Source organism: Phragmites australis, chromosome 18, assembly GCF_958298935.1.
Source record: "Phragmites australis chromosome 18, lpPhrAust1.1, whole genome shotgun sequence".
Taxonomy (NCBI): domain Eukaryota; kingdom Viridiplantae; phylum Streptophyta; class Magnoliopsida; order Poales; family Poaceae; genus Phragmites; species Phragmites australis.
Genome location: NC_084938.1, coordinates 13,926,029 through 13,940,433, shown reverse-complemented (window position 1 = coordinate 13,940,433; position 14,405 = coordinate 13,926,029). Strand labels below are relative to the sequence as shown.

The 14,405-nt window shown below is 46.6% G+C and overlaps 1 pseudogene; it reads right to left on the bottom strand.

Moving 5' to 3' along the window:
* Nucleotides 1-6,846: 6,846 nt before the first annotated feature.
* LOC133898552 (uncharacterized) lies at nucleotides 6,847-13,845 on the bottom strand (annotated as a pseudogene).
* Between the last annotated feature and the right edge of the window lie 560 nt (nucleotides 13,846-14,405).

Genomic DNA, 14,405 nt, shown 5'->3' with positions numbered 1-14,405 from the left:
GACGGGAGATGTGGTTCTCGACCCCCTCGACCCTTATCCACTACCTGGCTCCGGAGGTAATTTGCCCGGAGCCTGGTGACAGCGTGTCGGAGGTGAAGCCGAAGGCCAGACGAGAGAGGCGATCCTCAACAAAAGCTCTGTTTGTCAAGATGATATCTTGCTCCAACAGTGCGCCATCACCAGGCAAAAACGCAGAGACTTCCGAAACCTTCATTTACCATTTTTGTTGAAACCCCATGCACGGCGCGCTATTGGAGCAAGAGATCGTCTTGCCCCAGCAAGTACAGCGAGAGTTTCTTCTAAGGAGGAGACTCAAGCTTGGAGATGAAGTTTCAGAGGAAGGAACACCATAAATGTATTGATAGTAAAAATATGGACTAAACTAGGGGGGTATCACAGGAAGACTTGTGATTTTGCTCCTCTGTGGTGTGTTGAGCGTGCTTTTTTTTTACCTCTTCTTCCAGGTGACCACGACCCTCTAGTTATAAGGCAGTACATAGCTTAGTGTACAAGTTATCACGATAAACAAATATCTGGGACCTGGCCAAATTACTGGGCCTTATCCTGGATAACTACCTTTTACCACATAGAAGATAAATATCTACCTTGGTAACTATTTTGGTGATTGCCCCTTGAGGGGTGAGCCGGTTGCCAATTAAGGCTCGGTGCAGCTCTGCTGGCAATGTCAGGACAGCTTGCATCGTGTTGGGGTGTCAGGATAAGCACCACTTGCACCGGCATTTATCGCCTATCACCTCGTGTCAGGTCAGCTACAGAGGGGGTGTCCTTTCTTCCCTAATATTATCTCCGGAGGCCGGTTGCGCCTTTAGGCTTCGGAAGGCCATATGGGCACCGGAGGGGTGGCAGGAAGGGTTCTACAGCCTCTGGGGATAAGGCCTCCTGTTGAGTTCGGAGGCCAAAGGCTCTAGGGGTACTTGTCGTAGCCTCGCATCTTGGAAAGGCTACGCATGAGTCGGAGAGGTGGCCCAAAGGGATTCGCAACCTCCGGGGATAGGGCCTCCTGCCGAGTTCAGAGATCGAAGGCTCTGGAGGGACCTTTGATAGCGATCGCCAACCATTATCCTCAGACTAATATATTTTTCCCCAACATCAGGGAATATTCATATCTTGCATTTCCTACTAAATAGTAATGTTCAATTCATTCCACTGACCAATCATTTCCTTTTGAAGTGTATGAGGTAGCCATATGGCAACAATTCCTGCGGGTTTTATGTTCTTAATTTCATGCACGCATTCAATGGAGATGGGAACATTGTTAGGTTCATTGATGTTGAGGTATGAAATTACATATCGATTCCTTCTTTTTAATTTCTATACGTGTTCAAGGACTAATTCTTTCAATTCATCAAACACAGCGCTTCAAACAACACACAAGTGTGTTACTCCCTGAGGAAAATACATGTCATTCAAGGACAAATCACCGGGTTTTTCATCGAACATGTTATCAACTCAAATGGTGAGTTTCATGAACTGATTCTACCATCGATGCGTGAGAGACCTTCAGATGATATCATACCTTCTAGTATAGAGTATGCGATGAGGAGGAAGTCTATCAGGGGGTTTGATAGCGTACATATAGCCAACTGACACCATATTAATGAATCACATTAATTACTATGTATTAATAAAAGGCATGAATTACTATTTATTAATGAAAGAGTCTTTATTATATTTAATATGTGTCTTATTGTATGCATGTATTGAGAGGGAGAGAGACGGAGAGAGGAGAGAGAGGGGGAGGACAGATAGGAGAGAGGGAGAGAGAGAGAGATGGAGAGAGGACACAAAGAAGGAGGATAGAGAGGAGAGAGAGAGCCGAGAGAGGAGAGAGGAGAGGCAAAACGCTGCTGGCTAAAGTCTTCAGCAGGCAGTGATGCCCTGGGTAGTAATGCTCAGGACATCACTATCAGTTGAAGCCATCAGTTAGTAGCGATAACCCCTTCACTATCGGCCCTTCGGGCCGACAGTGATAGGGTTTTTTTAGTAGTGAGAATTGCGTGGTAGAGATGTGCCACGATTGAACTCTGTTACGTGCCACAATCGGACTCGATTACGTGCCATGATTTTCATATATCAATTTGCCCACGCAACAAAATAATAAAACTGCAAAAGCAGGCTGCACCTGAGTAAACTACTAGATCTGATTTTGATAGACCATTCATGCAGGTCCCTCCTTCTAAATGATTTTGTTCTCCACTCTGCAACCTTGTAACTGATGTGCTGCCTCAAATAATACTCTCCATCGTCATTCGAAAAGCATTGCATTCACCACACGGAATTAAATCAGTTCGACAACGAAGTCGCGACTCTTGATAGCTTCTAAAACTGAAAGGAGTATAGGAAGTGCTGAACTTGAGCTTGATTTCATGGATCACCGGGCAGCAATAAAGAAGATAGGACAGAGTTACTGTTGCGGCTTGGGCATCACCCCAAGCTATGGGTGGCGCAGAAAAGGGCAACAAATTAGCCTCTAGAGACACTTCGAATTACGTTGGACTTGAGCTTCAGAGCCCTGCAGTGACAGATGGATGCTGCAAAGAAAGCGCCAGATGCTCTTATGATAAGGGTGATCTGGATGATGGATCATGCAGCCAACATCTCTTCGGTGAGACAGGTCACTGGGGACTGCGACCGCAAAAATTCTCCAGTCCAGTTCCAACTCCATCTACATGTCGACTCAATCAGGTCGGGCATGAGCGATTTCAGCTAGAACGATGAATCCCCGTAGTGGAGAGTATTAACTATCTACGAGGAAGAGAGAGATGTTAGGAACTAGAAGAGGAGACGGCTGGTGCTGCAACGTAGATGCGTTGCGCTTCCGATTCGGGTGAGTCCTGTGAATTGGTTTATATTGAAGAAGGCCGTATGCACTACTGCACATAGCCTAGTGAACGGGTTGGATTAGTCAGTTCTGTGACAGGGGAAGTGTGATGTAGATTCAATCTTATTGACTAGTCATATCAAATTGTTATCTAAATCATGGTCCACTCTGATGATCTTGCTTATAGGAGCTGCACTGAAGCTCAGGCCAAGGTTTCATTTTTTTCTTGAAATTTTGACACGGTAATCGGAATTTTTTTTTTTAAACAGACGGCAAGAGATCTGCCGATTTTAATAGACAAGGAGTACAAAGAGTACAAAGTGAAACTACAGACTTATGAAGGTAGATTGGACAATGCTATGACCGGAAATATACTTGGTAGGCCAAAACAACAACCACTAGATTACAACCCGAACTGACACCAAGGACGTAAAAACACAACTCAGGAGACGGAGGATATCGCTTCCTAGAATTCCTCTATATGATCTTTAGTTATTTGTGCAACCCGGAGTGCATCTTCTCTTTTGTTTTGGAACGTCCTTCGATTCCTTTCTTTCCAAATATTCCACCAAAAGGTAATCACAATACCATTGAATTCGCGCCGAAGTTGTTTGTCGATCTTTTTGGATGCCGCTCTCCACCAACTGGCTAGAGTTTAATACTGAGTGAAATGCGGCAAGTTATGTAGGTACAACCAATGCGAAATGTGCATCCAAACTTCTTTTGTGTACACGCAATCTTTGCACAGGTGTATGGCGGTGTCACTGTCTTGGTCACATAGCAGACAAATTTGGTTTCACGACCAGTTACATTTCGCTAAATTGTTTGCGGTTAGGATTTTATTTTGCATGAGGATCCAAGAAATTTTTTTGCATTTTGGTTTAGTTTTGACCCGCCATATCTTCCACATGTTATATCTCTTAATGGATCCAATGAACTGAATTTCATATGTGTGGTATATTGGCCATTTGCAGTCCACTTCTATGAAATTGTGTCATGTAGGTCAGCCTGCAGGTTGATGTCTCTCACAAGCTATCATAAGTCAGTTAGCTATTGTATCCCTTCTTCTATTTCAATCATTCCTACATATCGTAGCCACCTTAGATGGGTAAGGCCATATTTGACTTTGAAATTTTTCCTTAATGATTTGTCAAAGATGAGGGATGCAATGTTGCGTGGAACATTCCCATTCAACCAACTTGAGTGCCAAAATGTGGCTTTTTCTCCATTCCCAATAGACACCTTGGTCGATGCATTGAAGAGTATTGCGTCTTTGTCATCGTATGGCACCGGCATACCTTTCCATGGTCAGTCTTGTTCTTGCCATTCAAACCATTGCCATCAAAGCCTCAATGCCCTTGCAAATTTTTCCAACTCTAAGGTACCCAAACCATCTAGTGCTTTTGGTTTGGTGACTGTCGGCCAATTAACAAGACATTTCCCCCTTCACATTTTCGGGGACTTCCCCTCTCCATAGGAAACTCCATCTTATTCGATCAATTCTCTTCTGAAGCAATTTCTATAATGACATTATGGTTAGGTGATATATTGGTACTGATGAAAGAATGGACTTAACAAGAGTGTCGTGAACTGACCTACTAGAGAGAATAGCCTTCCTTGCCAGCCCGGAAGCTTGTTGCTAACTTATCTATGAGTGGTTGCACATCAACCTTTCTTAATCTTCTTGTATGAAGAGGCATGCCTAAATATTTGCATGAAAAATCCCCTATTTTCCCTAGGAAGCCTTGTAGGATCAACTGCATAGGCAATTCTTGACACCTAATTGGATAGACTTCACTTTTAGATAGATTAGTTACCAAGTCTGAGCACTATCCGAAGCATGTAGGATTTGTTGTAGTGTTTGCAATTCTTCTGTGTCGTGGTTTCCAAAAATAGCCACGTCGTCTGCATACAAAGAGCACTAGAATTTCGCTGATCTTGTCAATAGAGGCCTTAAGATGCTTTATTGTGCGGCTCGCGAGATGATTTTCTAAAGTGGGTCAATGGCTAGGATGAAAAGCATTGGCCACAGCGGATCGCTCTGCTTTAGCCCCCGTGCAGCCTAAAAGGTTTCCTCGGAGTTCCATTCAGCAGGACCTGAGAGGAGGAGGTGGCCAACAAGAAAGAAATCCAGTCTCTCCATTTTTGTCCAAAACCGAGATGTTGGAGCTTTTCAAGCAAGTATGGTCAGCTTATCGAGTCGAAGGCTTTAGAAATGTCAAGTTTGATAAACAGTGTCGGCTACTTGTTCTTGTGAAGATCTTTGATCATATTTTGCATGTAAAGGAAATTGTCGTGGATTGACCATTTCTTTATGAAAGCACTCTACCCTCTTTGAACAAGGTCATCTAGGTGCAGTGCAAGCCGATTTGCAAGGATTTTGGTGATGATCTTTGCAAGGCTGCTCATAATGCTTGTTGGACGATAGCCATTAACTACCACGACCTCAAGTTTTTTGGGAAGGAGAACTATATTGTCAGTGTTTACCAAATGTAGCTTATCCGATCTAATCCTATAGAAAGCCTAGATTGCTTCCATTAGATCTTCCTTGACTATATCCCAGCATTTTCTATAGAACAAATCAATGTATCCATCGAAGCCAGGTGCTTTTTCTGGGTGCAAGGAGTTGATTGTGTCCGGCAATTCTTTCTCATTGAAATGTGCTTCAAGGCTTAAAAGGTCTCTTTGTTGGTATTCTAGAGCATCCCAGTTGATAATAGCTGGCGTGGGACACTTGTGCCAAGCTGTTCAACATAATATTTGTGCAATACTGCTTCCTTTGTCATGGTGTCAACAGACCAATCCCTCTTCTGTTTGCAATGTCTAAATGATTTTTTTCTGCCTACTACCATTGGCTTTGATGTGAAAAAACTTTTTGTTCGTGTCTGTCTTTTTTATATGGACGCATCTTGAGTGATGTCTGGCTCTCATTCGCTTCAGCACCGTTAGTGCCTGTAGTCTGTGTCTTAGATTTTTTTTGCGGTCCAGCTCATTTCGAGACAGAACTCTGAATTCTTATGCCGCGTCAAGCATGAAAATCACCTTGCGAGCTATTACCATGCGGAGCTTGATGTCTCCTATATTTTCCTTTTTCCAAATTTTTATAGCTTTCACCATTCTGTTTAGCTTGATGTGGAAGCAATAATTGCATCTGAGACCAGGACCAGTTGCGACCATGTCATTTTAACGTGTCCATGAATCCTGACATGGAGGCCCAAAATGATTCGAAACGGAATGAAGTGTTGGTCGTCTGCATTGCTTCACATGTTAGAAAAAGTGGTGTGTGATCAGACTCTCCTAAAGATAAAGCCTCTAGATATGATGTCAGGAAGAGTAGATACGATTCAAATGTCGCTAGGAGGTGATCTATTCTTGTTAGGGTGGGTTCATTCTCCTCATTGCTCCAGGTGAAACATTAACCATGTAATTTAAGATCCTTTTGTGCCAGGTCGTCGATCACTCTTTTGAAATGCCGCATCATTGGGAGGTTAAGTCGAGAGTTGTTTTTATCAGCTAGACTGGAGATGAGGTTGAAATCCTCGACTAGTAGCCATTCTTGCTTCATCATTGGCTTTAGCTGCCTGACTTCCTGAATGGCGGCAATTTTTTCATTATCCCCTTGCGGGCTGAGACTAATGTCAAAGACTATGATTTTTTATCAGCTAATATGGTGATCGTCGCTAAAACCGTGTGTTGTGAGAGCTGCGGTTCAGTCAGAGAAAAGAAATTTCTGTTGCAAGCGTTGAGAATACCTCCACTAGCGCCAATTGATTGGAGTTCTGCATAATTGACCTTGCCTTGGGTTCAATTCATGACGTCTCTTTGGAGCGCGTGGCCTTTTCCCTCCAGGGAAGCTGCATCGTTGTGCTTGCAATAAGGTTGTGGTGCAATTTATATTTACCTGGGTTAAAGATCAATCTTCAAAACATGATGTGAAAATCACAAGCGAAAAAATCAAGTAAATTCCCGTACCAACTGTGAACCATATTTATGAGTCCCCTCTGCCACCATTGTTTTACAAAATAAAGTAGACAATGAAACCCATCTCGGACAAACAATATTATTTTCGCGGTGTCTGACCTTCACGGTTTTACCAGGCCTAATGCCTAGTTTTCTGCCTTTTCACTTGAAGAGGTCTAAAAGTTCTCTGCGACCATAGGATGCAACTTCTTTCTCCCTCTCATCGTAGACCTTGAATTCCGCTTTCTTGAACTGGTTCCTCCTTTTCAATGAGTTCGCTCTCCACTCCGAGACCTTGTAATTGATGTGCTTGCGCAAGTCTTGATCTCCATAGCCAACATGCACTTCCTCAAGAACCAACGCGTTTTGTACAAAGAATTTGAGCAGTTGGACCTCCAAACAGCGTCCCTCCTCCATCCTGAATTGCACGAACAATTTACTTAGACTATTTCGTACGCAATCGAACGAAAACTCGGTCCAGCCTGGGAGATCTGGAAAAGCCTGCCACTGTAATCATCATCGTCATCCAAGGGGCACTTCGAAGATGAAAACATCTTGAATTTATCTATAGATCGGTTCCAGACGAGCTTTCTGTTCCATCCTAAGCCGTGCCTCCCGATGCCTTCTTCTAAAGTTAAATGGAGTGTGACGAACACTCAACTTAAGCTTGAGTTCACGAGCCACTGGGCAACAATGGAGCAGGTAGGACAGAGCTGTTGCCACGGCCTTGCGGTCGCCATCTTCGTAGGACCCTTCTACCTCTAGCCGCTCGAGGTTGGGGAACGTGGGCAGGACCTCAGCTACTTCGTTCGCGTTGATGAAGATGCTCTCAATTAAGCTGGGCTTGAGCTTCAAAGACCTGCAGTGGCAGATGCTGCGAAGGAAGCGCCAGATCCGTCCCATGTTTGACGTCGTTGGAGTGATCATCCCATCGGTGAAACGGGTAATTTGAAGTTCCGTTCACAATTATGCTCAGGTCCAGATCAACTCGTGCCAGCCTGCCAGGTGGAGGCGTGGGAGAATGCAGTGAGAACAATGAATCCTCATCAAGCTGCCCGGCATAGCGGAAGGAGCGCAGCTGCGGCACGTCGAGCTCCACGATGGTGAAGTCACAGCAGGCGTCGAAGAGGAGGGAGAGGTCGGTGGCGGCCGGGCAGTGGAGGCGAAGGCTGTTCTTTGAGCAATAGCCACACAATCCATGGAAGAGGACCTTCTCGAGCCTCAGGCTGGCCAGGCTCGGCGCGCCGCGGATCATGGCCAGGAGACCGTCAAGAGTCAGCTTGCAGAAATGGAGCCGCAGGGCCGTCAGGGACGGGAAGCCGGCGCAGGGCAGCAGTGGCGACTAGAGTGTGGATTCTGGAAGGCACGGAAAGCAGGCGCGAGGCTGCGGCGGCGGCTGCAGCGTGGAGTACGGCAGGCACGGAAAGCCGGCATGGGGCGGCGGCTGGAGTGTGGACCACGGCAGGCACAGAAAGCCGGCGCGGGCCAGCGGTGGCGGCTGGAGCGTGGAGCCCGGCAGGCACGGAAAGCCGGCACGGGGCGGCGGCGAGGGCGGGATACAAGCGCTGGGCAGCGGCGGGGACTGGAGGGTGCAGTCCGTCAGGTCCAGCACGCGTAGCGTCACGGCGCACGGCAGGGAGCCGGGCCACAGCGTGTACATCTCGCCGCGCTTGGCCTCGTCCTTGACGTGGACGCTGTAGGTGTCAGGGTTGGCATTGCACGCGACGCGGAGCTCCTCCACGCGCGAGGTCGCCGGGTGGGCGAGAAGCCTGGGCAGGACATCGCGGACGAACTCCCCGCAGCGGCCGTAGGTCAGTCCAGCCGCGGACAGGGTGAGCCTCGCGATCGGCGCCGCGGACAAGGAGTGGAGCGCGCTGTCGGCGGCTCGGCGCCGCGAGCGAAGGTCCTGCGCTTCTCGTGGACCCTGTCGCCGTCGATGACCAAGACGTTGGCGCCGTAGCTGCCGAACGGCAACGAGGTTTGCCGTCTCGCGCGCCGTATGCGCGATCGTAGGACCAGGTGTCCAGGTTGAGGGCGGCGGACTGGAGCCACAGCGGACACTACCGTCGCGAGAGGAGGGCGGTGCTCGCAGCCTCCTTGGCGGGGGCGAAGGAGAGGCGGCGGCCATCTTGGTGTGGCGCGGCGGCGATCAAGTATGGTTTAACAGACTTGGAGGGGATTTCGTGGCGTTGCGATACATCTGAAAGCGTTGGCGTTGCGATACATCTGAAAGCGTTGGCGATTGGGCGCCTCACCGACACCTTTTTTTTTTAGAGAAACGGACTCGGTTAATTGACTAGTACCGGAGACAGAGCGACCTAGGCAGGTAAGAGTAACAGTAGTGGTACACGTCAGTTTTCTTACATATCATCTCATATAATATTACGTAGTATTTTAGGTAACGTAAATAAAGAAAGGTGAGAGAAAGATATCGTTGTTTTATGAAATAACTGTTTCATAAGCTAAAATTTAGAATTATAAAACTACTCTCAAACAATTGTATAAGTATTATGCACCTTATAATATTTATTTTTTTCATGTATAAATTAAAAGTTGTGAAGTTACTATAACACAATTAAAAAGATAACCTATTATCTCAAATTATGTGTCAAGATTTGCAGAAATAGATTTTTTATGGCAAGATTTATAGAAATAGACGCATACCGCCCTTTGAAAGGGTTGCAGCCCTTTTAGAGGTGGTAAGGATGCCACGGTGCCACTGTCACCCCTTCTGCCCTCTCAGAGGGCGGGTGGGGCCCACCCCGGCGCTCGCCACCCTAACCGCCCTCTCCGAGGGCAGGTAGAGACTAACCGCCTATGAGAGGGCGGGTAGCCCTGCCCGCCCACTGATAAGGCGAGTAGTCTTGGTGAAATTTGTTTGTTAAATTTAACGTTTGTATAGCTCAATTTAAAAAATAGTGCATATTCAGTCGGTGAAAAATGTTGGAAATTGATATTTTGGAAATTTTGGATCGAAACGGTCAAAAAGTGGCCAAAACGGCATCACGGAGTAGTGATATTTTGGAAATTATGGGTAGTTGTAAATTTGTCGATATTTGTTTATATATTTGATGTAAATTGTATCAGTAATTTTTTAGTGACCTATTGTTGGAAGGATACAAAATCTAATTTTGTGACCAATTGTAGATGTGAAACACTCTTAGCATGTTACATGGTACGGAGGTTACATACGGTGACAAATATTACATGGGATATACAGTGGCAAATATTACATGGGACCATAACCATGAAGACACGACGATAAAAATGGTGGCATGTACGGTACGCCTAAAGACCAACCTAATAGCGTGCCGCTGCTAATCCTGACATGCCTTAGGGAGTGAAAATATGCCGGGTTACATTAGATGCTCTCTACTGAGTGCACCTAGGATATTTGCCCTTTCTTAGAGTATCGGGGCCAGCCGCCTAAGCGTGACGGGCCCTTTCCTGCTTTCTTGCCCTCTCAGCTTCGCGGGGTTGAGCCGCGGTATGGTGCTGCGCTGCCTTCCTCATGCGCTCATCTTCCTACCACTTCAGTCGTAATTCCTCCTGCTGTTGCTCGTACTTCTGGCGTGTGTACGCTTCCCCCCTCCACCGCATGCTCATGTCGACCCACCACTTTTGGTCTTCATTTTGCTCAATATTGAGCCATTCAATGAAGTCATAGATAGGTGGAGAAAATTGGACAAATAAAACAAGATGTGAGATCAGTAAAACAGTGCGTAAAATTGGGAACAAGATGTGGAAAGTGCCACATGACTGATCCATCTCTCTATACCGGTGGATACTCATACGGTTCATATTGAGGCTTGTCGTATTGGTAGTTGGCACACATGAAAAAACGTAGGCCATAGGTGTAGGAAATGTCTTGGCCTCGTGAAACCTACAAAGGTTGCCACAGAAGCACATCGGTGGTTCGACCCCTGGGGTATGAAAATCCCCCAATGTTTCATAGGTGGGCTTGGTGGAGCTAAGGAAGATATTATAGTTGAGAGAGCTGAGAAATGAGTGGTGTAACCATGGAAGGTGGGGTTATTTATGGTGGCTGTGGGCTGGTGCATGGACTGAGTGCATGGATTTGGCGGGGGCTGGAGCATTGGATTCCCTGCTCAAGAATGGAAAAGTTGTGGCATTGATGCTGGGCAGAGATTCCATGTGTCAAGATACATGTGTTATCATTTAATTTATGGTTAAAGCTTTCCTATGTGGTCACTTCTTGTCTACAGTCGGTGTCAGGACAGAGGTGTTGTCATTTCATGGTTAAAGTTGAGTCGTGTGGTCACTTTGTGTCTATAGATTACGTCAGGACAGATGTGTTGTTATTTTATGGTTAAAGCTGAGTCGTGTGATCACTTCGTGTCTAAAGCTAGACTCCTGACAAAGGTGTCTGTGGTCGCTTCGTGTATAAGTAGCTTTGTAAGAAATGCTTTTCTAGCTCTGTCGTGAATGGTTCATATGAAGCCGAGGACGATAGAAAGTAGCGTGTGGTCACATTGGATTAAGAAATGCAACTAGCGTGCGGTCACGTTGGATTAAGAAATGCGGTTATGACATGGTAAGTAGACCATAGAAAGTAGATACGTCCGAATATGTAAGACTAGTTCGCTAATCGAAGATGCATCATGAAACAGACCTATAAGTTACAAAAGCAAAGGTACAATCCTATTGTTGTCTCCCCCGCTATCATCGGCCATTTCCACCTACCTGGTAGGCCTACAAAAGCAAAGACAATGCCGCTGGTTCAGCCTCACGTGGCCCCTAGAGTAGATTAAGGCGTCGGGTGGACCAACCTACCTAGTAGGCCTAGTAGGGATCAAAGGTGTCGAGGCCTCCTCCTGGGTGTGTTGTGTCCAAAGTGGAGCACTGGGTAGCTGGGACTGCGCGACGACGTCGTAGTCCAGTGTGGCCCCGAAGAAGTCCCTCACGAGGTCAAACGGGGGGTCTGGCCCAGGCTTATTCTCCTAATTAGGGTATGACGACTACGAAGGTTCCGTCGTCGTTCATGTGTACTGACATGAGGGGCCTACAAATAGATGAATTTGTGGAAATGAATGTATTTATATAAAATGCAATATTGTACTTGTATGATATGCAGGTGCAGCAGCAGATGGCCAGGCGTGAGTGCCGTAGTAGGATGCGAATGGTGGAGCTCCGAAACGGTGGATGTGCGACCGGTCGAGGTGTAGATGAAGACGGCCCGGCTTCATAACCGTAGTAACCTGCAGAATATATTAGATATACTATTGAATATATTGAATACGGTAATTTAGTGTCACCCATTACCTGAGAGGCCTACATGTGGTGAAGGTGTCGGCACTGGGCATAGTCTAGGTGGCAACGTCGACATGTATGTAGGTGCACCTAATATTTGTTTTGAAATTAATGCATCAGTAACAAAAGAATATCTCTAACCGTCGTGCGTATGAAATATGCGTACCTATTGTGTCCGAGCATGTAGGGCGTGGTCCAGGTGGCCGTGTGGGTGCTGGTCGTGGTGGGCGGCGTTGCACATCAGACATCTTGGACGACTCTGTGTGGACCCCACTCGACCTGGCAGGAGCACCGGCAACGTCTGCGGTGGATCAGCAATAGGTAAGCTTCAGGGCCCACACGGTCTTGTCAAAAACCCGCTACACCCGCTGCACCCCTTGCCTGAGGCAGTCCATGGTTCCAGTCGCGTCCCTATGGATATCATAAATGATATCGGCATGTTGAAACAAACAAGAAATGAGAATTCCAGTTTATAGTCATTCTTATGGGATTATATGATAAATAAATGAGATATTAATTACACATACTGCTAATGAAGTGTCCTCGTCCCAATGGCCTGGGTAGGCCTCCGTAATCGATGCGACGTGGTGCCGAACAGTCTCTGGGGTGTAGGTGACCCGTGTATGTGTGCGCGGGACGTACCACCGTAGGTACTCCTCGAAGCTCAGCTCGGCAAAAGGACGAGGTTCCTCGACAACATCCTCAAGGGCATGGGACCACGCTGAGACGTATAGAGCCAAGTGATCTACCCAGAGGTTGCCACCCAGCTGTCCCTTTAGTGTATACCTGTAAGTCAACCACGTTAAATAGACTGTCAATAAGACGAATGCTATGGATTATTTATTTGATTTTAGTTACCTATGGACGTGGTCTGGAACCGTGCGAACGTTGACAAGGGGGAAAGACTGAAAGATGTCGAAGACGAGCGGCTTCTTCGTAAGCCAGTTCTCCTCGTCGCGGCTACACAATAGAGACAGACTAAAAGGTGCATGAACTTGGATGAACAGGTGGCTATAGGGGGTCCAGACCATGTTGTCTGGACGAAGACGGTTGAACTGCGACCTAAAAAGCTCGTACGTGCTATGGGCCTGCTCATGCGCCCAGTGCGACTATGGGGAAACATAGTAAGAAACCAAAACTAAAACATGTGACAAGTGAAGCATTAATATATTTTGTATGTACCCGGTGTTGACACCACAGCGAGCTCGTTCTCCTTTCTAGCCTGAAAGAGCCTTGGGAAGATTGGGAGTGGGCATCTACAATTCCTTTCGTCACTTCCTGTTCTCTGTGGCTTTTGAAGATTAGGCAGCCATCTGCCGACAAAGTCACCCTCTCACGTACAGATAGTGCTTCGCTCGTTCAATCCAATCGGTCGTCTGAGGTGTGGCACCACTTTGGATTACTTGTTCTTCCATCTCTTCCCACTCATCATATTTCCTCACGTACCCACGCAAGCTAGTTCTATAGGGGTACAGGTTCTTGTAGGAGTTGGCCTTGTTTACCTCACTTAGTCGTTGTGCTTCCTCTGACCGCCTATACTCTATGAAATTATTCCAAAATGGTTCCACCATTAGATAATCATCCCATTTTGGTGTCCAGCCCACCAAGTAATAATTTCTCCATAGCTTACCCTTGAAATTCTTGAACGCGATAGCCATTGTTGATATGGTACGACGCTTCGCTTTGACCATGTTGCATCCTTCAGGGTATTCAAACTTTTCCACCAACTTGCCCCACATTTGTTCCATGATGTTATCGGGAACCACCCACATGTCATCTCGTCTGCCTCTCTAACTTCTATATGTGATTGCAACATGGTCCCTCACTAGACACCCGATTGTTGTTTTGAACAGCCCCGGAACAACTTTAGGTCTCGTGGGCTCCCCGACTGAATTAACCTTCGTGATGATGAAATGTCCCTCGGGCATCCTACTGGGACCTCGTCCACTCCTCTCTTCTCCTGTCATCTCGTCACCCTCCAGAGCATCAGCATTAGGATCAATCTGACCCTCCGAAGCATCATCTTCAGCCCTACCTATGCAACCTTAGCGGCTGTCTCCAACTCAAACTGATCCATGTTCAGGTATGCACTCGGACTACCGCCTCCCGTCTGGTCCAGCTTCATGTTTGCAGGTGAAAGGATCGAATGGCCCAAGAAGGGGGGGTGAATTGGGCGCTAATTAAAACTTCTACCGCTTAAACAAATAAAACCTTAGCCTAGATAAGAGAGAATGCGATTACGTGATTTAAACTAAGACACGGCAACTAAATAAGCAAAATAACCAAGAGAGAGAATTTTAAAGAAGGACTCGCAATAGCAAAGATACTCAAA